We start from the raw sequence: 14,359 nt of genomic DNA, 5'->3' as shown, positions 1-14,359 counted from the left end.
TCTCCAGAGAGTTCAAGAGAGATTTCATTTTAAACATATAATTCTCATGATGCTGTCCACTGTCCCTAACAACAATAAAGAGGACTTTACAGGGAAAGAAGAGGAAAACAGTCACTCATTTGTCTAGCGATAGCTAAGGATAGCATGAGAAGGTGCTGCTTATTCAAACAAATGAGCGTGTGTTATTTCTTTGAAATGCAGTCAAAAAATATCAGCACCTCTTTTATGACCTCTTATTTAACTCTGGAGGGAATAAGAAGGTGCAGACTAGTTGCTTAAATAGAGTTTTTAGGTGTTTACACATCTTGAGAATGTAAAATTAACTTCTGAGGTATGTTATGTTCCTTTTTAGATCAATATGTAATATATTTTGTGGTTACTAGTCGTAACTCCACATTAAAATTATACCACAGATAATTTTAATAATTACCAACGCATAAATATGTTGGTGTTTTTATTGTTTGGGCTACTTTTGTACTTATAGCTATGCTCCTTAATTTTTTATGTTCAGTGGTGCCATTCATAACTTCTCAATATCTATTCTTCTAAGTGCCTCTGGAATTTTCTACCTGGTCAGCAGTCATTTGTCTGGTTTTCAGCACCATCATCGTATTTTCATCTCCAAAGATACTAACACTTCTGGAAATTATACAGTATTTCAATCTATAATGCTTATGTTGTCTTGTAGTTACATCTTAAATTTTCTTTTTCAACGAGATAGAAGTTTTAGCTTTGCTTCTTTCTCGTCTCTTAACTAAATGAATTTTTATTTCCTCTGTTTCAGTGCTTGAAAGTCTTGATTTATTGGTGTTATCACAAACACGTAAATTGTGAAATTGATAATATCACATTATGTGATACTGCAAGTTGAAGAGTTCCAAAGGAGCAGCTATACCTAATCTTAAAGTAGATTTTTCATGACCCTACCCTTGATCTTACACAATGTCAGAATTTTTAGACATGAGAAAGTGAAGCTGTGAATAGTGCTTTCTCAGAATGGGATTATTAAATGAATTTTGTATTTAAATGAAACTGTGATATTGCTGCAGCATTCACGTGCTGTCTTGTATTCTAGGATAATTAGTGACAAGTGGCACCTTTTCATACATAATTTTTCATTTTCTACAAGTATCTTCTCTTACCCAGAGATCACTCTTTCTGGGAGGGGTAAGGTAAGAAAATGGGTGCATGCCACCTGCCTGAGATATCCTGATGCCCATCAGTTTTTCAGACAGGGGCCTAAGGGCTGTTGCACACCAGATAATCGACTCCTCAGGGAACATGCACCAGTCCTGATATATAGAACTATATATATAATAGATGTATAGAACTATATATATTCTATATATAGAACGCTGAAGATGAAGTCCCAGTTTGGGTGAGCCAAGAGCACTTCAGTGACTTTACTAAAAAGTTCTGCCAACTTATTCTAGTGGCTACCAGGTCAATGTGAACTTCAAAGGAAATGTTAACTGCATTATCTGTTCAATTTGTGACATCAGGGAAACTTAATTCCTCATATTGGAACAGAGTGTGTGGATCCAACTAGTGTGGCATGCTGACTCCAGCAGTAATCTATATCTGATACTTCAGATAAGGTAACTTTCCTCTGAGCCTTACGTATGCTTCATCACTTGTGCATTAGGGAAAAACATTTCCAGCTTCAAATGGCAATCAGCATAGCCTTGGAATCATGAAGACTCTGCTGGGTTTTAATTTTAAATTAGATAATGGAGTAAATGCTCCCAGCCATACTAAGCTTTGGTATTATTTTTGTTTTTCATGGAAAAAATACTTTTAAGAGAGAATGTCTCTGAAATGTTCTGTTGAACACGCAAATTTTCATTTGAGAAAAAAAGCATCTATAAGAATTCAATAGAAAAACTGTGTCAAGCGTTTGTTTAGACATAAGTCCTAGCCATCACTGTTCTTGTATCTAAGTATAAAAATGTAAGGATGCCATGCTACAGTGAAGAAGATATCCTTGAAGAAATGACTGTTCTCAGAGGAAGGAAACAAAATAAGTTCTTGTATGGAAGGGGAATTTTAACATCAATTAGGCACAAGTTACAGTTAAATTATTGATGTACGTAATAGATGCTCCCATAGAGTTGGTTTCATTTATTTATTTATTTGGGTGGCATGAGGAGCAAGCCTTGGATTCCCCAAGGAATGCTGTTATGCAACCCCATACCTTGCCACAATGCTTGCAAATCACTTCTCCAACCACCCACCTTCCTTTTTCTTCTGGGTGAACAGAGTGGGAGGATGAAGTGTATTTAATTCAACTGCCACTGTTTTTGTTGTTATAGTTTGGAGTGCTATGGATTTTATGGGAAAAAAACAGAATAAGCATCACTGCAGGAAACTGCTTCTTCTTTTAATAAACCCAAAATCTTGCTGAACAAAAGTCCTAGGAGAATATGAATGAAACTGCAAAAAGCACTTGTGTTGAATTTGTGCTTCCTTGTTTTGTGAGCTCTTTTGGAATTTGTTTTCCAAAAGTCTGAAGTGTGGCTTTAGTAGCTACTGAACAGAGGGGAACAAAATCCTGGAAACAGGCACCTTTCAATTTGGCCTAATCTGAATTTTTATTGGCTTACTCAATATTTAGAAAATTTAGAAAAATAGCGATTAGTCCAGTGATTTATTCAGGAGTTAATTTTCCGTGTTAGTATTTGATGTGCTACCTATGAATTGGTAGAATCATTCACTTACACTGGATATGCCTTTTCGGGGCTTTGTTTTGTAGGCCTTGAACTTCTCAAAGTAAGACATTCTGCGTAAGTTAAATGTTAGGCTGCTGTGCAGGTACTTAGCAGTGTTTTCTGAACTCTTGTCTGAATTAAGTTAATACTAAAAGTCTGCTGAATTTTGAGTCTGCTGCATGTTGAATGAATTCATAACATCATGGATTACAAGGCTTCAGTCTTAAAATTTTCTTTTATCTGTTTTCTAAGTATAGATGCTGTCCAGGTCTCAGCTCTCCGTTATGCCTAAGGGATTTCCAGCATTAAAATGATTATATTATAATGAAAAGCTACCAGTGCTCCTAGAAGCAATCTTCTCAAAACAAATGGAAATCTGTAGTATGAAAAAATACAACTACACATCTCCTTGAATTTTCTTTTAAAATATTTATGCTGAGATTAGTTTCACTTTCATTATTCTAATAATACCGAAAATAAAAGAGGATCTAGCTATCTGTCATTCTTCAAAACAATGTTGTATGATTTTCTGTGCTGAGTCTCTGAGGCACACTTGAGTCGTCTCCCACCCCCTCCTCCTGCCCAACATTCCCATGGAGAATCTGGCTGCCCACAGTTCAGATGGATGTGTGCTCTGGTGGGTGAAACACTGGCTGGATGGCTGGACCCAAAGAGTTGTGGTCATTGGAGTTAAATCCAGTTGGCTGCAGGTCATAAGAAGAGTCCCCTACAGTTTGGTACTGGGGCCGCTTCTATTTAACATCTTTATTAATGATCTTGATGAGGGGGTTGAGTGTACCCTCAGTAAGTTTGCAGATGACACCAGGTTGGGAGGGAGTGTTGATCTGCCTGAGGGGAGAAAGGAACTACAGAGGGATCGATGGGCCAAGGTTAACTTGGTTATCAGGCTTACTGGTGGACAGTCGGTCGAGTATGAGCCAGCAGTGTGCCCAGGTGGCCAAGAAGGCCAATGGCATCCTGGCTTGGATCAGGAATGGTGTGGAGAACAGGACTAGAGAAGTCATCCTGCCCCTTTACTCGGCATTGGTGAGGTCTCACTTTGAGTACTGTGTTCAGTTTTGGGCACCTCAGTACAGAAAGGACATGGAGGTACTGGAGCAGGTCCAAAGAAGGGCAGCAAGGCTGGGGAAGGGCTTGGAGAATATGGCCTGTGAGGAGAGACTGAAGGAACTGGAGCTGCTCAATCTCAGGAAGAGAAGAGGAGGCTAAGAGGAGACCTTATTTCTTTCTTCAAATACCTGAAAGGTGCTTACAGTGAGAGCAGGGTTGGTCTTTTCTCACTGGTGACAGGAGACAGGGCAAGGGGAAATGGCCTCAAGTTGTGCCAGGGGAGGTTTAGATTGGATATCAGGAAAAACTTCTTTGCAGAAAGGGTGGTTAAGCACTGGAACGAGCTCCCCAGGGAGGTGGTTGAGTTACCATCCCTGTGTTAAAAAACTGTTTGGATGTGGTGCTCAGAGACATTATTTAGCAGAGGGTTGTTAGTTAGGGTAGCACGGTTAGGTCATGGTTGGACTTGATGACCTTTAAGGTCTTTTCCAACCTGAGCAATTCTATGAGTCTCTGATTCTAGTGATACTTTATAAAGAATGGCTGGTAAAAGGTGATGAATTAGTTGGATGAATACCAGGTAAGAAAGAATATATTAAATAATAGTACAGTGTGTATGTGTATATATAACTGAAATACATTATTTCCCAATATGGATGTTGACTGTTCTTTACCTACAATTTTATATAATGTGCATGAGTTTACATTAAGTTACTCAACTACAGTCCCTTCATATAATAAAAAATATTCCTTATAAGAATATGTTATTGAATTAACTTCAACAATTTCTTGCTTGGAACTTGGATGTAGTAATTTCTAATATGCATGAAATGTGAAGCTGTGCATAATTATGTTTTTCTTTTTTTTTTTTTAAATAAAGAAAAGCCTTTTATCTTGGTAATATTTGCTCTGTCAGGCCTGAAGCCAGAATTCCAAAAGATGTTGCATATTGGTATCGTATTACAGCACTGCAGAAGTTGTTTTGTTTGCATTAAGTTCTTACCAAGTAGATAAAATTTCTAGAGGTGATCTGGTGGAGTGTGAGAGCATTTAAGATGTGAGCCATTGGAACCTACTGTTAATGTGAAAATGCGAGTTGATTTTTTTAAGACGTTTTTAACAGTAGTTCTCTTAGGATACTGTAGAAAGGTTTCATGGCAAGAGAAAGTATCAATTAACAGTTAAATGATAGTATTTTTAGTGGTTGACTTTTTATTGCCATAACAGTCCTTAGTTAAGATAGATGTTTGGGTTTTTTTTTCCTCTCTCACATTTGTTATATAGGAAAACATTCCTAATACCAATTAAGCCAACTGTAGTTGGCTTTCATTAATAGAGTCTGAAAAGCATTTTACAGTTTTAGCTGAGGGAAAAAATGAACCAAGCCAGATGAACTGGTTGCTTTTAATATGTACTGGATTTGGTTTCTCAAGAGTGTGTCTGTAAAAATACACCATTAATAACTTAATGTACTGTTTTTTGAAGTTAATCTTGCTTAGTACGTGTGGAATTTCAATTAGGTACACCACTCAGTTGTTTTACATTAAACGAGCTATAGGTATATACAATTAGAGAAAGGAATGAAAGATAGTGGGACAGATAGAAAATAGAAATAAAAATGGTAGATTGCCAGAAATTGAAATTTGTGAAAATTACTGTGAAAGGGGAAATGGCTTCAAAATAAAGAGGATGGATTCAGATTGGGCATAAGGAAGCAGGCTTTTTTACTATAAGGGTGGGCAGGTACTGGTACGGGTTGCCCAGAGATGTGGTGGAAGGCCCTGTCCTGTAGATGTTCAAGGTCAGACTGAAGGGGCTCTGAGCACCTGATGGAACTGGTGTCCCTTTTCAGTGCAGGGGAGTTGGACTAGGTGACCTTTATGGATCCCTTCCAACCCAAAAGATTCTATGAATCTATGAATATCATACTCATGCAATCTTTTTTTAAAAAAATATTTTTTAAAAAGTTATGTCACCAGCTCTCTTACTTCAAGAATTTGGGTGGGGAGCTGAGCGAAAGTTCTTTGAAGGACTTCAGTGCAGCTTCTTTAGAAAACTTCAAACCAGAACTTCTCATCCTCTCTCCAGATCACTGTGCTGTTCAACTCCTCATCCTTACTTGTGGCGTCAAAACAGAACTTGCAGTTCAGGCCAATTTGCCAACGTGTCCAGGCCAAACTCCAAGTACACACCTTGTCCTTATTTGTGCATGTTCTTCCCACATGGAAGCCTTGGTTTAAACAATGGAAGCCTTCTCCCATGACAGAAAGCCTTCATTATTGTCACGGTTCATGCCTGTTAGGGTTTCTTTTTGCAATGCTTTTTTTCCTTACTTGACTGGGGAGAGTGGGAAAGACTGGTGAACTTTGGACTCCTATTCTACCTGGTTACTCTTGCGATGTTAATCTCGATTGAGCTGGTAAGAACTTGTGGTATCGTGGCACTTCTCTGTACTCTCATAAATGCTTACTGCCCCACAGAGCACTTCACATGGTCCCTGCATACAGCTGGGTCCCCCCAGCATGCTACAGTCAGTTCTATACTACCTGTAGCTTAGGGATCCTGATGGGAGAAGCCCAGGTATACTTGCCCTGTGTGGATGGAAGCATCAGAGGAGATGTTCTGGGGACTCTTCTGCCCTGTAAGCATGTGGGGGGTGCTGTGCCCCTGATCGTTGGCTACACGGCATTTATTGTTTATCTGGCTCTTTACTTGTCTGTTCTGTGGGGAAACATTGGGCCTGACCCAAGTTCCCATTGAATGTCATTGTCATAGTAGGTCTTTCAAGACTGGGAACAGATGGAAAACATCTAGTCAAGATGGCTGAGCATTAATACTGCATGCGAAACAAGGAGTTCTGCTTTGGCATGCAGTATATAATGTGTCAGTTAAAGTTGTAATACTTGGCCTTACTGGGCTTAGAGTTGGCTCTCACATCTCTGTGCTTCAGTGGTCTCCCAGCACAGTGGGACAAGAGAGCTCTGCTTTGAGGATTTCTGCTTCGTGCCCCTGGGACCCACATGGGCGCTGGGGCTGGATGAACTGGATCTGTGCATCTGTGCTGTAAGCAGTATCTTATACATCTATAAAGTAGTATCTACATGTTTAATGGCTTGAAGAAAGTGCATGAAGCATTCTTGGCAATTGCTATTATTTTCCTTATCTCATATTTCCATTGTTTGTGTAATGGAACAGCAAACATTCTTTCAAAGGTTACCCAAACATAAACATCTCAAATGAAAGGATTAGATTTTTCTAAGTGATAAGTACAATTTCATTGCTCATTTTGTTTCTGGTTTTTGGCATACTCTGCAACTTGCTAATTTACTTTGGATTTGTTCATTTACTTTTAGAAAACTAGAGGAATATTGCATGATGCGTTTTCCCCATGAAGCTTTTAAAATAAATACAAGCTCATTCACCTGCTCCTTTGAGATTCCTAAACGCTTTGCAAAATCTTCTTTGTGTGAAACTGCATTGCTTTAAAGTAACTTTAGGAAAGGAAGAAAGCAGTTGAATGTATTCTACCTGCTATATTAAGCATCATCAGAGATTTTTTCTGGGGCTGGTTCTTGTTTATTTGTATGATTGCCCAAGAGATCATCCATTCAGCCTGATGGTCTTATTTTGGTGGATGTAACACTAAGAAAGAAAGCTACTTTCATGAAAGCTGAATCCGTTTCTCTTTAAGATAGCAAATTAAGCATATGCAGGTTGCAGACAGCAGGCATACATTCTGCTGTTGCACCTCAGATGAGCCGAATGTTAAATAGATGTAATATTTTGCACAGGTCTAAAAGTTTCTTTATGATGATTAGCTCAATTGCAATGACATTGTGGTGTAAGTCCAAAGCAAGTCTGGCCAAGGACGGTAATTCCTTTCCTCTTTCTCAAGAGGTTATTGTAGGGTAGCATTTTCCCTGATGTGTTGTACCACAGGTTTCTCCTTGATCTAAATACAGTGATTCAGTACAGTATGTCATTCCCATTCTACGAAATAACGAGTGGTGGAAAGTTGCTATTATATGGTGCAGTTGATAAATGTGTAGGCTCATTCTTTGAAATAGTGGCCTGAGCTTGTTCGTGTAACTAGTTCATTTATTTCATGGGAGGAGATGAGGCCAGGCCTTTTAAGTTAATAGCAATAGAGCCCATAATGATGGGGAAAATAATTTTTAGATTTCATAAACTTCGACAATTACGTCAGTTGTTGAGATTGCAAAGTAGGATTACGTTAGCAGTACTCCCTCACAAAAAGGCAATTAGTCCTTTGCTTGGAGGATCAAAGAGGTATTTTGTTTTGTATGCCTGCATGTGCACCAAAGCGCCTCTGTGCTGGGTTTATTGGTAGAAGTAAAGAAGTCCTAAAGGGAGGAGAGAAGTGGGAGCTGCTGCTGACCTGTGCTGTAGTCTTTCCTTAGAAAGCATCTGTGTTTTCTGTGCAGCCTGAGTAATAGTATTGCCAAGGAAAAAATAGTGTGTAATGAATACCTCACTTGTATTGTATTGCAGGGCTTTGAAATCTATAAATATATAGCGAGTGTCAGCTTTGAGAGAGAGCTGATTTATCTTCATTTTGTTCTTGATTTGAGAAAGCTGCAGGAAGAAAGCAAAGTCCATTATGCCAAATGAATAATCCAATCGATGCAGCCAGTTTGCCCTTGATGAAATTAAGGTTTGTCTTTGCAGTACATCAGAGAGTTACTAAAGGCATTTTTTTTTTTTTTTGCCTTATTTTCTAAGTGTCCTATGAAAGCAAACAGTTGGTACATAGTGCTTTTGTCCTTTTGTTGCCCTGCTAGAGGAGAGATGAGCACAGCCCTTAAGCACTTGTCTCAACTAATGCTTAAAGGGGTGCAGAAACTGCTTCCTTTATAATGCTACCTTAAAATTTAAAGACAACACACTTACCTGCATCTCCATTAAGTATTTCCAACATTTTGCAAAGTGTTGTTGTTAGCAGCAATGTTGCTTCCAGCTGAGCCAAGGAAATTGGAAAACTTAGCTGCTGAAGTCTTTGTGGGGATCATGTTTTGGCTGGGCAGATGATAACCGATGCTGTTCCTTGCAATCCTTGATGTCCTTCTTAAACTTAACATTTCATTTCTGTATTTTCATGAAAGAGGACTTTGTTATGTCTGAAGAGTGGAGAAAGAAGTTTGGACAAAATATTTAAAATTTTTATTACTGGAGCAGTAATACTTTCAATAAGAAAGTCCAAGTTCAGTAGCTGTGCCAGTGGAAGTAGCATGGCTGGGTGACTGGTCATTTTTCTTTTGACGATAACCGGTATGAACAGACTTGGGATAAGAATAGCATGTCAGATGCAGTAATCATTTCCTGCCTCCCTTTTGCAATTGCTGCTTAGCCTTCAAATCTAGACTGATCAAATTTACTGTTCCCATCTGTTTTCCAAGAGGTCTTTCAGAAGAAAAGAATGATGGTGTTTGACGTGCCTCTTATTTATAAAGGTGAGGGGAAAATAAAGGCAAAGGGATGTACTTTTGGCAATCAACTAAATGTGCTTCCAATACAAATAGATCAGTGTTTTCCCAATATTTATTTCCCTTATTGTGATGCAGTCACAATTACTGACCTGTCTTTTTTTTCCTAACTATTTCTGGATATTATTTATAGTTGCTTCCAGTCATTTATTTTTTTTTTTCCACATGTCTGTAGGTGTTCCAGAAAACATGCTTGCAGTTGCAGATCCAGTAAAGACAAAGGAGACTTTTCCCATGCATCTTGGGAAGCTCAGACATAGAACCCGTTTTCAGAGACAATGAATGACATGGTCTGACATAGCTCACAGCAGGGTCTAGTAACTTTCTTTTTAACTTATAAAGCAAAAAAAAATCCTTTCTGTATGCTATTAGGAATCTCATTCCTTGTCTTTGCCTTGAGGCAAGTAAAACAATGCATTATAGTCTCCCACCCTTATTACCAATCCAGAATTTGGCAATCTAACCATGGATTATATTAAATGCAGATTATTTCTGTTGTATAATGGAAATAGCTGGGTGTTGTAGCTGCTATTTCTGTAACAATAACTTGTTTCCTCTCGGCTTTCGTACAGAATTCCTTAAGGACTGCAGATAGTCTTTTCCCATGTGGATTGTGAGCTGAATCATTGCAATAACTCAATAAATAACGTGAGCTTCCGTAGGCTGTGCTACTTCCTTGATTATTCCTTTTGCATTTTGTCTTACTCTCCTCCCACTGCTTCTCCAAAGGCAATGTATTTTTTGGTATTAGGGCAGCTTGAATGTAGGCCTGTAAGGCACTGAATGACTGAGGAAATGAATAGTAGGAAGAGGGTTGAACTAAACTTTTAGAACTGTTCGAAGTCTGCCGTGATTTTTTTATTGTTCTGATTAAAATCAGAGATTAGGGAAGATGGAGGACAGCCCGTTTCTTTAAAGGTGTGCTTGAAAATGAGAGCTTGTCTTTGAAGCAGATGCAAGGGAATGAGAGAAGAGAGTTAATATCATTCAACACGTTCAATTTTCTTTGAGTTTGACTACATATGATGGCATAGCTCTTCTGATGCTACAGATTGAATACTGTTTGTCCAGGATCCTGTTAGCGTTAATGTAGTAAGACAGATTTCTGGTCTTGTTCTAAGTACTGAAGTTGCAAAACTGAAAGTGTAACTATTAAATTACATTCTTACCACATTTTACCATCCTACCGTAATTTATTCTAGGTGCTCAGTTTATTCTTGCTTAAGCTCAGTACAGCAAGGGCACTTCTTCACAATTTTCCGTGCAGTTTGACTCAGTGCCTTAGTTTGGAAGTTTGGATAACAAATTTTGGAGCACTGCGAGTTTTTCTGTGCTTGTCTCACTTCATTTGTGTTTCATCCCCTTCTTCCAATGTAGGATTTTAAAGAAATGATGGAATTGCTGTTTATTTTTAATTGTACCTTAAGTGTTTTTTCATTCATTAAAAGCAAAAATCCAAAAACTTGATCAGAGAGTTGTACATTACATCATCCCTCTACTTTGCCAGGAAGGTTCATACCAGTTACATGGTTTTGCAAGGTCAGTCAGCCACCTTGATGTTTGTAGTGTTGTAGTACTGCAGCCAAACTATGTGCCTTTCCTTGACTTCTATCCTATGAAAACACATAGATGTCTGTCTTGGTTTAAAAAACAAATTAAAAATATAGTAATCCTGTTTGTGTAATTGACTAAAAAGGTTCTAATGCTGATCAGATTCTTCACTGTGATTTTACATCGTTGTCTCTGTGCAGTATGTCTAGGTTTTGTTAAAGAAAAAAACTCAAAACACTTAAACCACTACGTCTCTGCTCAAAGTGTGGGGTGCAGCTGAAAACCTATGCAGGCATTAAGATGTGCTCACATTCCTGACTCTCACGTGATGACAGTGGAGCGCTGGCTCCCTGGACATCCTTTGTTCTATTGTTTTCTCAAGCCAGTGAGTTGTGCAGGCACGAGGGCGGTCTGACAGCGTTGACCCCATCTCCTGTGTCGCTGACGTAGATCTGAAACTAACTGAAGAACAGGTGCTTAGCCAAAAGTGCAGAACAATTACTTTTCAGACTTAAAAATAACGTGCTGAAAGGAAGCATAAATCTAAATTATCAGTGATTATGGATGCATCAAATGTGTTACATGAGTGGTGTGGCTGTCCCTGCTAAAGTATATTTCTTGCTTTAGGTGCTGGCCTTGTCAGTCTCCAGTGCTTCTAAGATTTAGGTCCTGAAGGGCTCCTCAGATAAATTCTAGACATTTTCAGGAGAGCTAAGGAAAATAATTATAAATTTCATCAGGGTTTTGTTCCCAAGGATGTTGATGAGATTAAATTACACCTTCTGCTACACTGTCTCCTGATAAACATGAAAACTTATCTGCTACAACCCATGAAGTAAAAACCTTAACCCAAAGTTGCAGAAGAGCTCTGTGATCCAAACGTGTCATGCACAGTTATGTCAGAAGGCACAATCACATGGTGTGTGACCTGTGCAATACCAGAAGGCCCAGACTCTTTTCAAGATGTCTTTGAGTTGAAGAGGTCTTTCTGCTATTGTGTCTGTCGTGCATCTTGACAGATATTTATTACCAAAGGAATAATAACAGCTTTAGCTGATAGGTGCTTGGCCGTGCAAAGACGAATTGTTTCCTTCCATGAGTTGTTCCCACTGGATAACTTTGGTCTACATGCTATAGCATAGTTGAAGTCACTTGCATGTGGAATATCAGGTGGCCAAAGTCATTAAGCTGTCTTTTTGACTATGCTGAAGTGACCTCTTGGTAGAGGACGAAGAATATACCCAATTCTTCAACATAGATGTGCACTATATCTCCAAAATACTGTGTACAAACTGGAATAATATTGTACAGGTGTTTGTGTTGATTGTTAACTAAATGTCTTGAAAGAATCAAGATTTTGGCCTTGAACCCTAAAGAGTGTGCTTGATCAAAGGTCTGCAGGATTGGAAATGATTTAAAAGTAACTCTTGTGAGATAGCTGTTTCAGCATTACCAACATGCAGTGACTCTTAAGGTGAAATCAGATTGTTTCCCCCCAAACGGAGATGTTATTTTTAATTCCTGATGTTAGTCCTGTTTAACAGGGATATCAGTGTGGAATATTTTGCCGTGAGATGCTGGCAGAGCATTCTGCTGTCCCACTTTTCCAGAGGTATTGATGCTGACATTAACGCTGCTGCAGCTGGCAGCTTAAAATTACAGAGCAAATATGCTGCTGCTTGCTGTGTGGTGGCAATCGATTGCATTTCCAGTATGTAAACATTCCTGTGTGTCTCCTGCTCTGCTCTTCTCTCCTATGCCCCTTCCTGTGCTCAGCACATGCTCTAGGGGCCATCTCACCTTGTATATGGACATGAAATGTTCCTCCAGGGTGATGCCTGCCATGCTCTCAGCAGTTGCTCACAGCCACTGTTTGCTGTGCGAGGGTGTTTGCTGGCATCCTTCACTGAAGAATCATAGGAGTGCTTTTGCAAGCCTGTCATTTTTTTTTTTTTTTTTTTTTCCTAGTCATGTTCATATGGTGGCAGCGAAGTGAGTTTTAAATGACTTTAAGTGAATATTTAAAATTAATGTCCCAAATCTGGGATGCACTTCGGAATTTCCTCATCTTGTTCGACTGGGTCACCTTTTCATGATTTAGTGAGACAACCCTTCTCTCTTAGCTCTTATTTTTGCCTTGAGCAGTTTAACTTGCGTTTTTTCAAGGCTGTCACTTATAAGTCCTGAATCTCATTTGAGTGACTTCTGAAGTCCTCTTAGATGTCTCGCAGTGCTCAGCTGTGTGAGGTTGCCTTGGCAATAAGAAGAACTTCTGCAAGTTCCTTTTTATTTGAGAGGCAGAAGGAAGGGAACGGACCAAAGCTGGTCCTAATTTGGAAACATAACAATGTGAGATACTTTACTGCTAACAATTGATAGTGACTGTTTTCTGCTTTAGGCTTTCCCTGGGAGTTCCGGTAACCTTGCTGGGCCAAAAGGTTTCTGGTGGCTGCAGTCAAACTGCTTCCAGGCAACGTGCCCTTTAGTTGATATATCTTCTGCTAGGGGAGCAGGCCTAGGTGAGGATCAGGGCTTTGTGTGAAGGGGATGTAAGTGGTCAATTGGAGCTGGAGGAAGCTGATCCCAAAATCTCACATCTGAGCACTCAGCTGCTAGGAGAATGGGATGTGTGGCAGGGGAGGGCTGTTTGGTTCAGCACACCTGCCAGGAGATAACTGCAGCCTAGTGGATTCCAAATCACAAGGGGGATGGATTTCCTCATACGTATGTAATGTCTAGAAGACATTTATTTATATTATTAATCGCCTGTGTTTTCTTGTGGTATTGAATAATTGTATGTATTGGTATGAATACTACTATGAATAGCTGGGGAAGGAAGTTTTGCCCTGGTAACGTAATATACTTGCAGGCAATCTGAAACAATTGATGCTGAAGTTGCATTCTCTCATTGTTTTTACCAAACCATTCTTTGTTCAACTTTCTTCACCTACTTCCTTCATCCTTTGGCTATGCTCATCCTTTCACTACGTCCACTTTTTCTGATACGCATATCTTTCACTGCTCATTTGCTTTTTGTTCTATATCTAGAATTTCTATTCCAGTGCTTCCTTACAGTCTTTGTCAAAGGTCTCTTCTTTAGATTTGGTTTTGATGATCATCCTTGCAGGTGAAGGTAGTTTTTCTTATACTTAACAGAGATACTTCCTCAACCCAAAGACTTTTTCAGAAGACTCCGTGCCTTAAAGTGTTGATCAGGTCAAGTGCTATTTGAACTTCGGCCTTTTGGCAGAACTGTGTGGTCTTTATCTGCTTGGTTTACCCTCCAGAATAGTTTGATTATGGCTGCATTAAATATACAACTTTGGAATTAGATTTGATGTTGATTATTAACGGCAGATGCCCTAGTATGACTAAACAATTATGCTTGAGATATTAAGATATTACCGTTGATGCTCTTGAACTTGGTGCACAGAATGAGTGACTAGATGGTATTCTGTATATGTTACCCACCAGCTTTCTGTTGAAATTGTTTTAGGACTAACATTTATTGTCAAACTTCGCTTG

At 39.0% G+C, this 14,359-nt stretch overlaps 1 protein-coding gene across 8 annotated transcripts in view; it reads left to right on the top strand.

The window, feature by feature from the left end:
- Positions 1-14,359, top strand: part of ATP2B2 (ATPase plasma membrane Ca2+ transporting 2) — a 252,133-nt gene that overhangs the window by 86,148 nt on the left and 151,626 nt on the right. The window lies entirely within an intron of this gene.

Source organism: Centrocercus urophasianus, unplaced genomic scaffold (genome assembly GCF_019232065.1).
Source record: "Centrocercus urophasianus isolate 14NV4802_14NV808 unplaced genomic scaffold, USGS_Curo_1.0 seq_22, whole genome shotgun sequence".
Classification (NCBI taxonomy): domain Eukaryota; kingdom Metazoa; phylum Chordata; class Aves; order Galliformes; family Phasianidae; genus Centrocercus; species Centrocercus urophasianus.
Note: the sequence above shows the minus strand (reverse complement) of the source record. Positions and strands in the feature narration are given on the sequence as shown.